General features: G+C 39.3%; 1 protein-coding gene across 1 annotated transcript in view; it reads left to right on the plus strand.

The window, feature by feature from the left end:
* Nucleotides 1-18,180, plus strand: part of SHISA9 (shisa family member 9) — a 431,043-nt gene that overhangs the window by 377,336 nt on the left and 35,527 nt on the right. The gene's annotated exons all lie outside the window — the stretch shown is intronic.

Raw genomic sequence — 18,180 nt, forward strand, 5'->3', positions numbered from 1 at the left:
GGTAGGAGGATCCATGTGCAGGAACCTCGGAGCCCTGTCTTACCCTCCGCAGATCCCTGCGCTAGGAGCTGGGTAAGACGACCTACTCCTCCTAGGCACGGAGGAGCAGGAGTCTCAACGGCCAAGCTGTTGGGAAAAAGGGGAACTCATAAACAGCTATACGGGAATGGCAGGCGAACAAGAAGTTCCACCAACCTGCCACAGCCTTGCTGACTGGATCCCTAAGAAGACTGGAATCCAGAACCGTATGCTGCACCAAATACAAAGGAAAGTCCCAACAGAATATAACATACAACATAAACACACAGGCAAACTTAAACATAAACTAAGACCTATGACCACAGTGGTGGCTCTCACTGGCAGATAGCAACACAGGAGGCTGCTCCAGCTAGCAAAGCTGAAGCAACCTACTGAGCCATGCAAAAGGCCCAGGCTATATAGGCCAAGAAGCCACACCCAACGGAAGGACACACCCAGTGACATCACACACACTGGGAAGGAAGTTAACCCTTCCAACACCACAGAAGGGAAACTCACAAACATACAGGGGAAGTGCACATAATACATAAACACAAGTGCACACCGACATACACACCTAACATAAAGAAAGTCAGGTAAGACCGCATGCCAGGACAGCAAGCTGCCTAGCGACGCTCAGGCTGCTCTGCTGCTAAATACAAAACTAGTTGCCCGCGGCAACCACAAGTGAGGCCACACACCAGCGGCCCTCACCCGTGGTTGAACACCCATACAAAACCGCAGGCAACCGGATGCGGTAAAGGAGTCACGGTCATGGGCATGGCCGTGACAGTTGATTAGCTAAATAGAGTGACACCTTTACTCTACAATATTAAACTTTTCACAATACTCAAATTTTCTGAGATACTGACTTTTGGGTTTTCATTAACTATAAGCCATAATCATCAACATTAAAAGAAATAAACACTTGAAATAGCCAACTCTGTGTATAATGAATATAACACCTGTTCTATTTCTCTTTAATGTGATTATCTAGTCAACCAATCAAATGGCAGTTGCTTCAATGCATGTAGGGTTGTGGTCCTGGTCAAGATAATCTCCTGAACTCCAAACTGAATGTCAGAATGGGAAAGAAAGGTGATTTAAGCTATTTTGAGCGTGGCATGGTTGTTGGTGCCAGACGGGCCGGTCTGAGTATTTCACAATCTGCTCAGTTACTGGGATTTTCACGCACAACCATTTCTAGGGTTTACAAAGAATGGTGTGAAAAGGGAAAAACATCCAGTATGCGGCAGTCCTGTGGGCGAAAATGCCTTGTTGATGCTAGAGGTCAGAGGAGAATGGGCAACGTTGACTGAAATAACCACTCATTACAACCGAGGTATGCGGAAAAGCATTTGTGAAGCCACAACACACACAACCTTGAGGTGGATAGGCTACAACAGCAGAAGACCCCACCGGGTACCACTCATATCCACTACAAATAGGAAAAAGAGGCTAAAATTTGCACGAGCTCACCAAAATTGGACTGTTGAAGACTGGAAAAATGTTGCCTGGTCTGATGAGTCTCGATTTCTGTTGAGACATTCAAATGGTAGAGTCCGAATTTGGCGTAAACAGAATGAGAACATGTATCCTTCATGCCTTGTTACCACTGTGCAGGCTGGTGGTGGTGGTGTAATGGTGTGGGGATGTTTTCTGGGCACACTTTAGGCCCCTTAGTGCCAATTGGCCATCGTTTAAATGCCACGGGCTACCTGAGCATTGTTTCTGACCATGTCCATCTCTTCATGACCACCATGTACCCATCCTCTGATGGCTACTTCCAGCAGGATAATGCACCATGTCACAAAGCTTGAATCATTACAAATTGGTTTCTTGAGCATGACAATGAGTTCACTGTACTAAAATGGCCCCCACAGTCACCAGATCTCAACCCAATAGAGTATCTTTGGGATGTGGTGAAACGGGAGCTTCGTGCCCTGGATGTGCATCCCTCAAATCTCCATCAACTGCAAGATGCTATCCTATCAATATGGGCCAACATTTCTAAAGAATGCTATCAGCACCTTGTTGAATCAATGCCACGTAGAATTAAGGCAGTTCTGAAGGCAAAAGGGGGTGTATTAGTATGGTGTTCCTAATAATTCTTTAGGTGAGTGTATATACATATATATATATATATATATATATATATATATAGACAAATGCAGGGATTGCTGCAGCTCTCACCTCTCACCAATGGAGCACAGATGTACAGACCTGGACTCAGTCTGGAGCAAAATGTGAAAAAGAAAACGAAATTCCAGCTCTTCACAATAAAAGGCTTCTTTATTCCACTTCTTTAAAAACAGACATCAAGAGCAGAGTAGTATGCTGTGACGCGTTTCGGGCTGTTACATCTTAGCCCTTCATCAAGACAAATACACAAACTAAAAATCTCCTTTTTATACACAGTGAGGAACAACCCCTCCCATTTGATTGGTTGGCTTCCATGCCCTAGAAAAGCATCAGGTGTTCCTGACCTGTTAATCACAGGGAGAAACAATTCCAATCAGGTGGGAAGTGATCCACAGTTCAGAAAAAACACTTCATTTATATTGTAAAGTTAAGTCATGTTTCCTATTCAATCCTTTAGGTATACATGTTCCTAGATTAAACATCCAGTATGTTTCACGACTATATAATTTTTGCTTTTTATTGTGAAGAGCTGTAATTTCTTTTTCATATATATATATATATATATATATATATATAATATGAGTTTCACTTTTTGAATTGAATTAATGAAATAAATAAACCTTTTGACATGTTCATTCATTGAGATGCACGTATATGTATTTATAAATATTTGCCTTGGATTGAATGACTCTCTATACCAGGTTTAATGCAATATTGCAAATAGGGACGAGTGAAAGAATTCTAATGAATTTATTTGTCTCATTAAGAAGAGTTCTTCACCTGTAAGACACTGTCCCCACAGGTGAAGAAGCCCCTCCCCTGCATTTGATTGACATGGCTGGACATCTCACCAGGCCCTTACAATCTCTCACCTGCAATGCTGCTCCAAATAGCAGTGCAAATGCAGAAGCTCTGCTTCTAGCACTGGAGGAGCAACTGTGTATGTGCTGCTACACTTCCAGGTAGCAGCGCATGAACACTTGCAGCACTACTCAGAGCAGTGACACAGGTGCAAGATTGTCAGGGCCTGGCGAGATGTCCAGCCATGTCTATCAAATGCAGGTGGAGCTTCTTCTCTTGAGGGAACAGCTTCTCATAGGTGAAGAACTCTCGCTGATTAGCTTAATCCATTTGTTAGGATTGATTCACTAACCCCTAATTGCAAACTTTCCCAGCATATTTCTAGATACCATTAAAACTTCATGAAATAAATTACTTTGTTCATCATATTAAATCAGTACATTACTCTTTTTCACACATGTATTAAAATACATTTTTAGAACTTTGCTATGCATTTCAAGTAAAAAACACCAAATAATTTAGAAAATCATCATTTTAGCAATGTAAAGTATGTTTATGCTCAGCAGATAATTCATGTGGAAAATATATGCCAGAGTAACAAGTTAACTTCATAAAAAGGAGACATGTCCTTAAGAAATCTTTTCCAGCTATTTCAACCGTCAAAAATTTCGGGAGACACTCAATCAGCACCAAATATGCATGCCCTACTTTACCACCTCTTTTGTCTTACAAGAAATGAATTAATATTAATTCTTCATACTGTCACTTCTTGAAGTGAAGCTCTTCTCTTCAGGGCTGTGATTCAGGCAGGCAATGTGCTTTGGAAATTGCACAGCACTTCCACTATAATGATATTTGTAATCATATTTATAATGTATCTGAACAAAATTTGAGATGTTGTTTTTTTGGGTTCAGTTTTGCTACTTGCTTTTACTGGGCTCATTTTTGCTGGTTGATTATGAAATTGCAAGTTTTTCTCTTGAATTCTGAAATCCAGCCTTGGTTTTTTCAAGCATAAAATTGTGTAGGAAATTATGTAGTCAAACCACAACTGTTGTCCACTTATCATTACCTTCTGTAACTATTCACTTCTACAACTGTGCAGTACAGTTTGGTAGTATTGGACATCCAGTTGCACCAGAAATGGCACAGCTGAGAGCTTAACATCAGGAAAATAAATGGAAAATGAAAATATATATACAGTGATGAACAGAAGTATTTGAACACTCTGCGATTTTGCAAGTTCTCCCACTTATAATTCATGGAGGGGTCTGAAATTCACATTGTAGGTGCATTCCCACTCTGAGAGACAGAATTGAAAAAAAAAAAAATCAGGAAATCACATTGTATGATTTTTAAAGAATGTATTTATCTTGCACTGCTGAACATACGTATTTCAACAACTGAGAAACAGCAAGAATTCTGGTTCTCAAAGACCTATTACTGTGCCTTTAAAAAGTCCACCTCTAAACCACTCAATAATCTAACTTAGTAGCACCTGTCTGAGCTCTTTAAAGACACCTATCCACTCCACAGTCAGTCAGACGCCAACTACTACCATGGGCAAGACCAAAGAGCTGTCAAAGGACACCAGAGACACAATTGTGGACCTCCACAAGGTTGGTAAAGGCTATGGGGCAATTGCCAAGCAGCTTGCCGAAAATGGATCAACTGTTAGAAAATGGAAAAGGTTAAAGACCTGGGGCTCCATGCAAGATCTCACCTCGTGGGGTATCACTGATGATAAGAAAGGTGAGGAATCAGCCCAGAACTACAAGGGAGGAGCTGGTCAATGACATCAAGAGAGCTGGGACCACAGTTTCAAAGGTCACTGTCGGTAGAACACTACGCCGTCATGATTTCAAATCATGCATTGCACGGAAGGTTCCCCTGCTCAAGTCATCACATGTCCAGGCCCGTCTGAAGTTTGCCAATGACCATTTGGATGATCCCGAGAAGGCATGGGAGAAAGTCATGTGGTCAGATGAGACCAAAGTAGAACTGTGGTACAGTTTATAGGTCACATTAAAGGTGGAAAAAGTTCTGAAATTATTTATCTTTGTCTCATTTTTTTACAGCACAGAAACCTGACATTTGAACAGGGGTGTGTAGACTTTTTATATCCACTGTATATGCCTACTAGACCCACTCATCATATATCAGCCTGCACATGAACCCCTTTTTCTTGATTGGAGGGGTCTCAGTAGTTGGCTCCCCACCAATGAGATGCTTAATCCCTTTCCATGGACAGAGGATAACTTTCTGTCTCCACAGTGCAAAATCCATAATAGTGACCAATAACCCTGTGCCATTTATACTATGAGTGTCTTCTTATGTAGCAGAAGGCCTGCGCGTGAGTAGAAGGCCTGCGCGTGTTCTCTGTGACCTGCAGAGGTCATTGTGCTGGAAGAGGATAAGCTGTATCCTTACCTATTGTGAATGGCGGATCTTGTGTTTTATATATATATATATATATATATATATATATATAGAGGTGACCTGTCATTGTAATCCTGCCTGTGATGATGATAATAGGATGACTGCTGAAAAGTGATCTTTACAGGAATTAAACTGTTGGCATATTATTAGACTTAGTGGCCAGTGTAAAAATTGCAGACTTTTAGGATTTTTATAGGTGACATAGAAAATTGAATCTAACATCGGCACACATAAAGGTGTGGTTTAAACCCTTCAGGACTTTGCAATTTTCCATTTTGTGGTTTCATTATTCACTATCTACCTTCCCAAAGCCATAACTGTTTTATTTTTCCATTCACATAGGCATATGAGGACTTGTTTTTTTTTTTTTGGACAAGTTGTACTTTTTAATAGATCCATTCACTATTGCAAACAATATACAGTAGTAAGAAGCTGGAAAATTCCAAATGGGGCGGATTTTGAAAAAAATGCTATTCTGCCACAGTGTTATGGGTTTTGCTTTTATGGTTTTCCCTATGCGGTGAAACTGACACATTACTTTTATTCACTAAGATTACAGAGATACCATATTTATATTGTTTTGCTTGTGTTTTAATACAAAAAAAATAAAAACTTTTAATAAAAAAAATAATTTTCATCACCATATTCTGACCCCCATAACTTTTTTTTTATTGTTATAGTAACAGAGCTGTGTGAAGGCTTATTTTTACATCATTTTGGAGTATGTGTTACTTCTTGATCCCTTTTTATCAATTTTATTTAGGTGAAATAGCAAAAAATTGCAAATAGGTAAGGCTACTTTCACACTTGCGTTCGGAGCGGATCCGTCTGGTGTCTGCACAGACGGATCGGCTCCGATAATGCAGACAATGGGATCCGTTCAGAACGGATCCGTCTGCATTATATTTCAGAAAAAATTCTAAGTGTGAAAGTTAGTCAGACGGATCCGTCCAGACTTTACATTGAAAGTCAATGGGGGACGGATCAGTTTGAAATTGAGCCATAGTGTGTCAATTTCAAATGGATCCGCCCCTATTGACTTACATTGTAAGTCTGGATGGATCCGTTTGCCTCCGCACGGCCAGGCGGACACCCGAACGCTGCAACCAGAATAAATATTTTTATATTTTAATACTATGGGGATCTTCAGATATGGCAAAGCCTATGATGTTTAATTTAAAAAATATATATTCTAGGAAAAGAGGGTGATTAGAATTTTTTATTTTTATATTTTTACTTTTTATTTATTTATTTGTACTTTTTTTTAAAGTCACCCTAGCTGATTAATAACATGCAATCATTAGATTGGATCTTGTATTCTGTAATGAATATCTTTGCATATTCCAATGCAGTGCTGCCACCTGCAGGCCTGCTTTGGAATATACCAGTAATCTGCCTATAAGCTTTGTACAGGCTTAGGCCAATTGCTAGTATGGGCAAAGGAAGCGTGCAACTTCTGGTTTTAGTGCTCCCAGATGCAGTGGTCACATTTGACCATGGCATCTGAAAGGTTAAATATCCGCGATTGGCATTACCTTAGATAGCAGACATTAGCCCCAGGCTACTGCTCTGTAAAACAGCAGAAACCCGGCAGTTATGGTGTCCACTACACTTGAAAGCAGGCACCATCTTTAAAGACCAAATTCATACAAGGTCCAGAAAGAGTTAAAACTGCACTTCTTTTTCTTTATGGTTATATTTTGTGCAAATTTACTCTACAGTGTGTCTCGTGTACTATAAAAGTGATGGATGTATTCCCTGCAGCGTGGATGAGTTTATTTCTTGATTTGACTCCTCTACTTATAGGCATCAACATGCACCTTAATAGAACTTACTTTCTGAGTTACAAACTTGTCATAAACTACAGTATTCATGTAAACGTCTCACTTTGAATTGTCAACTTAGAGCAGAATGTTTATCATTATGACCTGAAAAGTTACTGCAGGAATGTGTGAAAGCATTGGCAACTACATAGAAGCTTAATAAATTATTAGTCACAAAACAATCTCAGAAGCCAGAGGCTTTCCTTTAAAAAGGTTTAAATCCTCTGTACTGCAGCAACTCCAAGTTACAAATCTCTCTAGAGATTCAACACTTAAAAAAAGGAATTAGTCAAGTTATTATTTTTTTCATAGACTGAAAAAAGTGGAATCAAACTTTAATAAATTCTCTTTACTGCCACAATAATCAGCTCTTTTTCAATTTCATAAATAACAAATTCATGCAGTGGTTTTTAGATAAATGTTCCTATATTGTGGATCCATGGGGCACAAAAAAGCTTAAGTCCAAGTCCAAGTCCACTTAAAAGGTTAAGTCCATCGCTGCAACAGTTTTTCATTACTCCAGTGTATGAAAAACTTTTCAATTAGTCTTGATTAAAAAAAATACCCTACAGTTCTGTGTCTACAGCTCCTACACAGACCATGCGTTTCCATTGTAATAGACTGTAAGTAGAGATGAGAGAATAGATTCTTTAGAATCAAAATTCGACCTGAAAGAGAGTTAAAAGAGTGAGGGGGAATATTCAGGCATTTAAAGTACTTTCAATTAGGGTAGAATCGATTCCTACCCGAATCAAATTTCTTGTCTGATTCCGACAAATAGGACCCGAAACAAATTTTAGGAATCTCAAATTGTAAGTATACCCTGTGCCCTAACTGTCCCCTACCTCTTGTTTACACTGAAGAACTTTTTTTTTATTCCTGAACTCTCCAGAGACAATGGGTTGGGGGGGGGGGTATGGGTAGGGATTAATGGGGTAGGGATTATTTATTGGGGTTAGAGTATAATTAAAACAAAGAAAAACTGATTTATTTATTGAAGAATTGTATTTTTATTGCATATGTCTTATTTCTAATAAAGATTATTGAAAAAAAGGAAAGAAGACGTATGGGAAGACTATAGGATCAGACTGCACAGGTTTGTTTACAGTCTGTAGCCGTGGAAACAGATAGGTAGACACAAAACAATAGGGGTTTATTAATCATTTGTAAAGCTGCTTCCATTTAGTCAACATTTGGTTTATAATTTACAGAAGTGAAATTCTGATGATATATTTAAAGGAAATTACAAAAAAAACACAGTTTCTTTACAAAGATTTGTTTAATGCATTTTGTAATCTTTTAGACATTTGATTTTAAAGAGTAAAGCCACAACCGTAGGGTATTTTATTGTGACTGGACTACAAAATTATTTGTTTTGCTATTTGAATTAGACTGTAACCAGATGTTCGGCAATGACTGATAGGCAGGTAACCTTATGGCCATTAAGAGATTTTTATTGCTCCAAAGGATAGACTTAGAAAAAGGTAATGTGCAATGATTTACTCTAACAGTTCAGGGAACTAATGCTTAATGTAATTAATTTGCTTAGGAAAGCAGTGTGATTTCCTTAGTTAATGTCATGTGAATTAATAGGCTAAGCATATTCCAGCTAAATAATAGTCAAGATTAATGTGCAATTTATTTTATAGTTGGTAGAAAAACTTAAAATCTTTTAAAATCATTAATAAATCATGTTGACCTACAACTATATTATATTTGTAATTATTTTATTGTTTACTTATAGGACTCTGTCCTATAGGTTTGAAAATATGTGATCTAGAGATGAGCAAATTCTGAATAGGATTTGTTATGAAAAACTCTGCTACTTAACTAATCCGCACCAGCGCCATTTTACTATGAAAATTGTTACGGAAATTTAGAGGAAGGAAGATGGAGTATCACTTGAACCTGGGATGGAAGGGATGGGGTTAGGCATTGTCCTGATTGGCCCATAGGCTGACAGACAACCGGCCAGCCTTAAAAAAAAGTTTCTACAGTTCATAACTGTTTTATAGGCTATTTTGCTTAGTGCCAGTACCTTCAGCAATATATTCTGCTATGTAAAGGCTGAGCTATTAGCCCATTTTTTCTAAACACTATACAGAATCTATATAACAACAGCATTTATATAACACTTAACAGTTAATGCATTGTATTGTGTCAAGAAACCGCTACATTACCCACAATTATAGTGAACAAATTGTGCTAAAATAACAGCAATTATATACCAGTTAACCATTAATGTATTGTATTGCATTTAGATACTGAGCGTTATTAACAAACGCATTGTGCTACAATAACAGCATTTATGTACTGGTTAACTGTTAATGCATTGTATTGAGTCAAAACACCAGCATTTTTAGTGAACATGTTGTGCTGCAAATAACAGTCTTTATAAACCAGTAACATTCCATGTATAGCATTATAATTGTAAATTGTCAATACCAGTGTGCAATGTATTTGTAGAAGTGGAAAGACATTTAATTGCACCTCTGTTTGTAAATTATTATAATAATCTGTGTACCAAACCTGTGACGTTTCACTTATAGGCATCATAATAAAATATCTAGGAAATTAAAGAGTGGAAAACAAAAGACTCATGCTTCATCATCTGAGAATCAAAATGTGGTTGGCTGTAGTAATGCAAATAGCAGCAGCAGCACAGTCAGCACCACATGTCCAGCTAGTATTTGTGGTAGTAGCAGCAGGCCATAGTTCCCCATTGTTTCTGGTAGGTGCCACATTATTATTGAGGACATAGAGCATGTCATTGTGGACTGGATGGCTCACTCCACCCCTCAGTCACAGCAAGATGGTGTTGAGGTCACCTCTGAGTCTGACATTGTGCCTTGGACTAGCCCCGGGTCTTCACTGCCACCTCCTAGTGAGGTGCTTTCTTTTTTCTTAAGAAGAGGCAATAAAACCCCACATGCTATGGAAGATACTCAAGATTGTCTTCCTATTAATTAGTTGTGTGAGAAATGTCAGCTTCAGAGTTTGGACTGCTATGAGGTGGAGCTTCAGGGGGAGGAGTGGGACCCCATGCATAGCTGTTTTGGTGAAGTGGTAGTAGTAATATTGCTAGTATTTAATTGTTTAAGGTGAACCCAACAATAATGTATATTTTGCCATGCTTGATAGGTCATCCATGGAAATGGGTGAATCAACTGTAAACAAGTAGAATTCAACCTAGATTTTGTTGAGTTGCATTCACATCCAAATGTTTGGTGATTTGATTTGGGCTCCTTTCTTCTTCTCGACCAACTACCTACAGTAATAATTCTATTCCATAACAAATCCTCCATTCACTCTCCCTGCATGTCATTAGTAGTGATGAGCGGCATAGGCAATATTCGAATTCACAATATTTTTTGCTGAATATTCATGATTTCAAAAATCAACAATGTAATATGCACATATTGCACGCGCAATTTCATTAACTATAAAAAATAATAACACAAAGGCTATATGCCAAAAGCTGGGTATGCACAAGCCAACAATCTATCCATGAGACAGATAGTCAGAATACCTTACAATGGCAGCCTTTTGTTCAATTTTCTAATTGTCCTAACATTTACAGTATATTCAATAACCTTTCTATACTGTTTTGTCATGTAAACTCATTTACATAAACAGGGGCATATGGGAAAGACATGGAAATTAGCAGAATCTGCCTTGTTTTTTAGCTGAAACACTATTTGAATGTCTTTCCCATATGCCCATTTTTATGCAAATGAATTTACATGACAAAACAGTATAGAAAGGTTATTGAATAGAAACATTAGGAAAATTTGAAAACTGAACATTTTTATGCAGTCCTCCTAAGCAGTGAGAAAAGAGCTGACATCCTCAAAAAAAAATTAAATTTTTGTCACCCTAATGATAATGATGTAGGTGCGCAGGTGCCCCAAGCCATCCAACTCAAATCAAGCAACTTTGAGGCTTACTGGCGCTCAGTCAGATGAGAGCTGGTCTTGAATGTCTCATAGCACAGAAGGCTGCCATTGTAAGGTATACTGACTACCTGTCTCGTGGAAAGATTGTTGGCTTGCACATACCCGGCTTTTGGCACACAGTCTTTGTGTGATTGTCTGTTACATGTTGTCTATTGTATGTTATAGGTAATGATTCATTTTAAAATAATATAGCATCTATAAAAAGAAATTATTAATGATAGGTAAAGAAAAAGCTATGGATGATAGATAGTGTTATAAGAAAAAAGAGAAGCTATATATAATAAGTGAAAAAATATTATAGCTTCATCTAGTGATAAAAAAATCGAGAATATTCGCAATTGCGAAGATATAGCACAATATTCTGGAATTCTCGAAGTGCTGATATTCGTGATAAAAATTCGCGATTAGAATATTCACACTCAACACTAGTCATTAGTCATCTAACTCAAATATTTAACCTCTCTCTCTTCTAACATCTATCCATTTTTTTTAAACATTTTGTTATAACCCCATTACAAAAAAATAAAAAATTTGAGCCAACCTGGGTTTATCCAATAGTATAAAAAACCACCCCACAATGCCCGGGCCCCTCCTATAGATGATACTTACCCGGTCATAGCCCGTGTCCCTCTGGATCCCTGCATGGCAACCGCTGTATCTCTCTGTCTCACGGATCAAAACATCCGGTGACGAGGGGAGTAGCCAATAGCAGGCCTCGACGGTGACCAGCCTCCCTATCGTTACCTGCCATGCTAGGGAGGCTGGTCACCATTGCAGCCTGCTTTTGACTGCTCCGCCCCCTCCCCCCGTCACTGGATGTTTTGATCTGCACAACTGGGAGATGCAGAGGTGACCATGCAGGAATCAAGAGGGAAGCATGTGCTGGGAAATGGGTAAGTATCATCTATAGGAGGGGCTCGGGCCGTGTGTGTTGGGAGGTATTTCTACTATTGGATAACCCTTTTAAAGGTAGAGTTCGTACGTACCCCTTAAGAACTGCTACCTGCATATTGGCGGAACGAAAGAGAAAATATAAAAAAAAATTATGTTTTCCCTCATTTTTTTTTCAGACTTTATTTCCAACTTACCTGTTATTTCTGTGTCACATTACAGCAATTTGGGAACTGAGAGAGCTTGACATAGCATGATTATAAATTGCCTGTTTATAGCGAGTTCCATTATTTTCTATCTGCTGCACACGCTGTGACTCATTTGTAAATAACCGCTAACACCTTGTATTTTGTAAGTCATGCTGCATTGATTCGTTTCATCTGCTACAAATTTGTAAATATGAGAAGGTGTTATTTACAGCATACTGTATATCAAATAATTAGTGACCCCGCTGATGCAAATGTGTCTCCTCCAACTAAATTTACTGTAATGGGTAATGCTGCTGATAGGAAATGAAGGGTTCTTCTAAAATGTTATTTTTGTCTCATTAGGCTGCAGAGCATTGCTTATTGTACTGTAAGCTCTTTATGGTTCTTTTCTGAAGCATGATGAGCTTTGGTTGGAGGAAATATAAAAGTGCATCTGTAAAACCTTGGATCTTCTTGAGTTTTAGGTATAAGGGATCAAATGGAACTTGATATGTTGTATATGCAGTCGTATCTGCAGGCAGCATGTTATAGAGCAGGAGCAGCTGAGCAGATTAATATATGCTTTTGTGGTAATGATAGTTTGGTGTGTGATAGTATAACTTGAAACTGTCTTTGCGTAGGAGTCCAGACGGCAGTCCTGTTAAATTGGTTTTCTGCGATTTTTGCACTGATGATCGATGACCTATCCTCCAGATAGGTCATCAGTATCTGATCTTTGGAGGTCTGACATCCGAGACCCCCGTCGATCAGCTGTTTGAGAAGGCACTGGCACTTGCAGTAGCACTGTGGCCTTCTCACAGCTTTCCATGTGACGTCACGTTCCTTGCACGCTAGGAACAGTTCAGCCCTATTGAAGTGAATTGGGCAGAGCTGCGATAGCAAGCACAGCCGCTATGAAATGGATGGCACTGTGCTTGGTGATCTGTGGAGGTCCCAGGTGTTGGACCCCACCGATCAGATACTGATGACCTATTCAGAGGATAGGTCATCAGTTAAAAAATCTCAGAAACCCTTTTAAGTGAGTGATAATTATCTGTGTATGCATAGTCATTCAGGGCACGCTGTTGATGAATCCGTATGACCACCCACTAGACTCCTAAGCACAGAAAGAGCGGGGACTTAAATGGATGAAAGGCATGCTGTGCTGAATATTGTCCCACAAAGCTATGTATCAAGCTGCTCAGTTCTTCCTGCTCTAGAATCGGATTAAAATCAGACAGCATGTTCAATTTAACAGGTTCCCGTTATTAGGGCAATGATATCTGTGGAGAGAAGCAGGTTTATTTTTACTTGAACAGTCACCATGTCATGGTCTAAGAAAAGAAACAAGTCTACATAGTGTCTGTGTTTAGTCCCTCTTTCTTGACTATCTGACCTGACAGACAATTAAAAACTACAGCCCTGGGAACTAGGGAATGTATCTCCTATATTTACTCTTATTAACTAAACCCAAATACTGAGAAGTACTATTTTCTTGTAAACTGCTTTTATTTTCTGATTATAGAGGTTTTTATTCTATTTCTTGTACATGAATATGGGGGTGGACATCTTGACTGAGCTGATGCTAACAATATTCAGAAATATACTTTACAGAAACCACTTGGGCCATAGAAAACTGTAGTCTGAAGATGATTCATTGATTTCTATGGGAGAGAGTTGTGGGCATGCTCTGTGACCTTAGGCAGAGACAACAATGCAGGGAGGGGGAGGAGGTGAGCTGTATCTATCACCTATTTTAAAGGGTGTGATCATGTTTCATGTCTCCAACTGTATAACAGGAGTGTCACCTTCCATTTCCATCACAGGCAGGATGGATGCTAAAAAGTGATATCTACAGAACAGAAGGTATCAGTCTTGGAAGATTCTGTGAAGATTTCAGGAATTTTTTTAATACTCATTGTACATAGATACAAATATAAACACATGACTTAAAATGCAAAGCAAAGCATTTGTCATCATATTTTTTAATTATATCACAATATATACTCATGGAAGGATTCTTTACATGAGGTTCCTAATTTTGTTAATGTCACCTTAAAGGGGGTATCCGGGAATACATAATTTCTAAAAGATACTGTCAGCCTGACACACCCGGTGAAAGGATCATACTTACCTGCTCCCTACCACTCTGGAACTCCTCGTGGGCTCCAGAGTCCACATCTTCCAGTCCATATTTTTTTTCCTTCCTGGGCATGGCCATTCTGCCTCTGCCTCTGTTCTACTGGCCTCGATCCACTAGCCCTCCTCTGCCCTGCAGCAGCAGGTCCGACCGCCAGAGTCTCGGGTCATGTTTTCTGCTCCAGGCTGCAGCCTGCACTCTCCTGCACATCCTTACTGGCTCTTAGAGGGGTAGTGCACATACACTATAATCTCCTTCAACCTATGGCTGACTACCCTGGAGTGCTTAAGGCACCTTCCACAGTACAAAGATGCCTGTGCATTAGGTGTTTCTAGCTTGCTAGTCCCTGCATAGGTGTCCAGTTCAATTTGTCTGCCCGTGTATCGACTTCTGCCTAATTCCTGACTCTTATTCTCGACTGCTTGAGCTGACCTTGCCTGATTACCATATTGACATTTTTCTGCCTGCCATGACCTCAGACTTGTTTCACAGATTCACATGTACTCTTCCTGGCTTGACCTCGGCCTGTCCCTGACTATGAGCTTGATCCCTCTGTGCTCTGCATTAATATTTCTGACTCCTGTGGGTCAGCTGTCAACCACACTGGGTCTACTCCAAGAGGTAGTAGCCTGGTGGCTCCCCTGTAGCAAAGACCTGATCCTTGTATAGGGGTTAAAGGATGGAAACCAGGGGACTGCCAGGATAATGCCCTTAGCATCAGCCCACTGCCCGTAACACCCTCATTAACAATTTCTTCTATATTGATAGTATAGTATAGTTAGTATTTCTATGTAGATACATAAATCCACCTTTACATTTAGTGGAAGGTCTAGACACATAGATACACATATACAGTAATGCCATTAATTGGAGTTTTATTTGATATTTTTATGACTAAAATATTAGAAGTGAATTGATAATCTGTATATTTTAAGTCTGTGTGTATGGCTGAGAAATGTGCTCATTTATTGATTTACGTAGAATAAAAGGCAGCTCATTTGAAGCACTCTGTACTTTGCATGCAATTATATGTGATTATCTGCCTCTTTTGCTTGCCTTTATTCTTCCTCTTCGAAAGACATTAGATTCTGCATAATTGTCAATTCAAAGCTAAAGAATTTTCTAAATTTCCCAATCTCACTACTGTAATATATCACTATTTGTCCTGTCCCTGTATAATCACTTGCATGCAGTAATCCTTTTGATGCGAGCTTCAGTAAAACTAACCACTTAATGTCCTTAGTTGTCACCGGTGCTTTATTGTGAGTGAGGTAATGGCAAGCAAGTTAAATTGCTCAACAATAAATGTAGTCACCACTAATTCCCTTGGAAAACATTATTTTGATTCAATATAAATTAAGTAAGATGCAATTAGCTTGGCGTGAAATACACTTTGATTCAGAATTACGAGTGGGAGTCGGACTGTGTAGTGTAATGACGGACAGAATATTACAATATTTTAGGGGCCATTGTAATCACAAACACTGAACCTACTGTCAGGAACAGACTCAGCCTTGATTCCCATGTTGGGAGCTCTGACGCAATGTCCCCAGGTTTTGCTGATTAATAGCTCTCATAAGACAAAAGTAATGCGCTTACCCATTACAGATGTAGCCCGAATTAAAGTCATACCTAGCGCATTACCCCACTAGCTGATCGCACTGGCTTAGTTTACCTATGTGCAAAGCGTCTGAAGCCTAACGCTGGTATTGAGTTAGACTGTTGGGAATGGTGCACTAACCAACTGATTTTAGTGCCTGCTGTATCTGTACTATCATACTGGTGTCTACCCTGGGCCGTACTTGGATCAGTAAGGATTTGAGGCTGTGAGTCCCTTCAGATCCTGGATCTTCAGCAGCTCTCAGACAAAAGTTTGTTTGGACAACAGTGATCTCTCTTGACTCCCCCATACACATGCATGTTCAGTTCAGCCAAGCATGTATGTGTCAAAATTTTGAAAGAGAATAAAAGGATCAAGTGAAAAAAATTTGTTTTGCCTGATCCTTCTCTCCCCATACAGATGATGTTGGGAGCTCCCTGTACACATAAATTGTCGGCCAGTCGTACTAAAAACAGTGGGTTTGATCAACGATGCACTAGTGTATGTTGGGGCTTTTAGAACAGTCCAACCAGATATGTCTACTTTCAAATCAGTGGTTTTTTTTTTCTTCTGGTAATGAGATCCATCATAGGTTCTCCATACCAGAGGAAAACACTTCAGTTTTGTCCCCATTCATTGTCAATGGGGACAAAACTGAACGGAATGCACCAGAATGCATTCCGTTCCATTTGGTTGCGCTCCCATGCCGGACAGAAAAAAGCTACAACCAGTGTTTCTGAGTATGTCATGGGATGCGGAGCAAGACGGATTCGGCATGCAACACAATGTAAGTCAATGGTGCCAGAACCTATTGACTTACAATGGTTTTAGTGCTGGATCCGTCATGGCTATTTTAGAGATAATGCAACTAGATCCATTCCTAACGGACGGAGCTGGTTGTATTATCCTAACAGAAGCGTTTTTTTACTAATCCATAATGGAGCCAGCAAAAACGCAGATGTGAAAGTTGCCTAAGTCAGTCTTTATTTCTATTTTATTTAATAAAAAGGAACACAATGCCACAAATGATTTAGACCTATATTCGTTGTTACAAAACAGATTAAACATGAAATAATCTAGACCAGGCATGCTCAACCTGTGGCCCTCCAAAACTACAACTCCCATCATTCCCTGACAGCCTACAGCAATCATCCTACAGAAGGGCATGGTGGGAGTTGTAGTTTTACAACAGCTGGAGGGCCGCAGTTTAAGCATCCCTGATCTAGACCAGTGGATAGGACAGGACTACATGGGTATACAATAAATAGCACCTACTGTATGATCTAGGTGCAGTGTATTATATGGGGGGAAATTTAGGGGTTGGGGCATTGAAATTGAAGAATGCCTTGTACTACATTTGACAATATATACTGTACGCCTCTATGAAACAGATTTCTAAAGACCTGACCTGACTGTTATAAGCTTCCAGAACACAGTACTTCTCTACAGGGAGTGCTGAGAAATATGAAGCGTGCTACACTAATGTACTAATGTAATGACTGACGTGCTATAAAATTTACTGTACAGATATTATAGGTCTGATTTACAAAATGGGGCACACAATCTTATTTTACAAACATGCACACTAGGGCTAATTTCATGGGTTTTTATTAAATTAAATTTAGGACAGAATTTTAGCCTTTATCCTCCTGTGTAAGATCAATAAATGTTGCTCGGAGCACAGATTGGATGTTTCCCCTGTCTGAATGCATGTATCCTACATCCAACGTGTATTTTGAATTAATTCATATTTGCTCCGTTCACTGTACATAGAATCCGTTAAAGAAGGTGATTACCTGAGTTTTATTTTTCTCAGGCTCATTTTTGGGACTACTGCTTAGTTCCAGTGCTTACAGGGAGTCTGAGGTGCACTTCCGGTCTCGTCATTAGTTCAGGTTGCTGTTTTCTCCTTTTCTATTGCAGCTTTGCCTCTTTTGATTGGCTGCTGCACAAAGTCGTTGCATAGAGGGCTGATTTGTATTACGGAAAGGGCAGAATGATTATAAAGTACAGATTATACATTACTAGTGAGAAAAATATGATTGAGCTCCATATCCCATTGTAAATGATAAAGTTCTGACTGTCTACAGCCACCAGTAGAGGGAGCTATAAACAGATGAATTTATACAGCTACAACTTATTAGGAGCTGCATACATCGCTACACAGTGAGCATCCCCTAGT

This window comes from Bufo gargarizans, chromosome 8 (assembly GCF_014858855.1).
Source record: "Bufo gargarizans isolate SCDJY-AF-19 chromosome 8, ASM1485885v1, whole genome shotgun sequence".
In the NCBI taxonomy this organism is placed as follows: Eukaryota; Metazoa; Chordata; class Amphibia; order Anura; family Bufonidae; genus Bufo; species Bufo gargarizans.